Raw genomic sequence first — 1,850 nt, 5'->3', positions numbered from 1 at the left:
GCACACATGCATACACACATATGCGCATGTGCACATACACGTGCACAGCCCCCCCATATATTCAAATGCATGCACACCCACATACATCCACATGAGCATTCACTAATAGACATTCACAACATGCAATGTACACCCACATGTATGCACATGCACACACTCACCTGTGCACGTACACACATGCACACATGTGCATATGCACAGATATATACCTGTATGCATACATATATGCACAAAAGCACATGCATACATACACAAGCATGTCCTGTATTATTTTTGCATATTCATAAGAAACATAGAATGAGGACGAACAAACATTACGAGAACAAAGATAGAACCAGACAATATATGGACATTTTTGGTTCTCTGCAAAAGCAGGTGGACTTAGGGAATCTGTACTTTAGAAGAGGAGGGTTCAGTAAGCCTAATACAGCAAAAGGGTTGCAGGAAGGCACCGTGTTTAAGCACAGACATTGGAGTTTATTGACTTGAGTTCAAATTCTGACTGTGCCATTTGTTGGGCTCTGAATTTTAGCTCCCCTGTCTGTAAAGTAGGAATAATAATATACACTTGATATATTTGTTAGGACAATTGAATGATATGCATAAAAATGCTTAGTATGATGCTTGGCACTTGGCCAAGAGGAGCTGTTATCATTTAGGTCTTAGAGGAAGTGATTTCCCACTCCCACTAAGAAGACTTTCCGAAGGAGGAAAAAAATTCAGCCAGGGGAAGGAAGAGAAAAGTGGGGAGGGGTGGGGGGGGTGGTAGTTTGACCTGATTGGCCACTATTCAGCCTGTCTTTCTTAAATTTGCCTATCCCCAAAAGCCACCAGGCAAGTTTACAAATTATCTTTCCTGATACTAAATGCCCAATGCCTTTGCCAGAGCAGGAGTAGGAGGGGGTCAAGGAAAGTCCCCATCAGCCTCTATTGGAGAATCCTGTGGCTATGCTGGATTCCTAGGCTGTTGCAGCCAGACTGCCCCTCTTAGCCCTGGTGCTCAACCCTGCCCAAGCTTGGCTCTGTGCCTTTGCCCAAGTACTGCCCCTAGCCTGAAATTCCATCTGTCCTTCTCCTCTTCTAAAGCCCAGCTCGCCCTGGGCTCGATAGCCCCAACACCATGTCTGATTTCTCAGGCCCCACTGCAGCCCTGTGGACTTCCTCCAAGCCTGGAACAGCCAGATTGTTTCTACTTCGGCTGGATAGGCCTTAAGCCAAGGGCCAGGCCCTCCAGATGCTCCAGGCCTAGGGAGTTAGGCTTCTCTCCTAACCAAGTTCGATGCGGGGGTGGGAGGTGGGGGGGGGGGGTAGGGAGATGGGGTGGAGTGGGTGGGAAGGAACCAGGGCTACAGACCACCGCCTCTTTTTTCCTCCTCTAGGTCCGGGATGGGATTTGTGATGGGGACAGGTGCTCCTCGATGGCATCCTCAAGGGCGAAATTGGGTCCTGGGAAAGCAGCCACTCGAAGCTTTCCTGGTTCCCTAGGGATGCCCAGAGGAGATTGACTCAAGCAATCGCCGCAGAGACCACGCATCTGGCCGGAGGTCGCCGGGTGCACAACCTAGGGCGCGGCCCACGAGGCTGCTTAGTGACCGTGGCGCATATCCTAGGAGCATTGCAGCGCACCCGCCCTCTTCCTGACCCACAGAACCGCCCCCCTACGCCCGGGATCTGCCCCGGGTGGGAGCAGGCCCAAGCCGGAGTGGTAGAGCTAGGGCGGAGCGGTTTGAATTAAAGGTGGGCAGAAGAGGTGCCTGGGGCAGGGAGAGTGCACTGGGCGGTGCCGGGAGCCTGGAAGACCGGGACCAAGGAAGGGCTCGGCCAAACGGCCCCTGCACCCCCAGGGCGGC

Source organism: Prionailurus bengalensis, chromosome A3, assembly GCF_016509475.1.
Source record: "Prionailurus bengalensis isolate Pbe53 chromosome A3, Fcat_Pben_1.1_paternal_pri, whole genome shotgun sequence".
Lineage (NCBI taxonomy): Eukaryota > Metazoa > Chordata > Mammalia > Carnivora > Felidae > Prionailurus > Prionailurus bengalensis.
The sequence above is the reverse complement of the archived record's forward strand: the minus strand, read 5'-3'. Positions refer to the sequence as shown.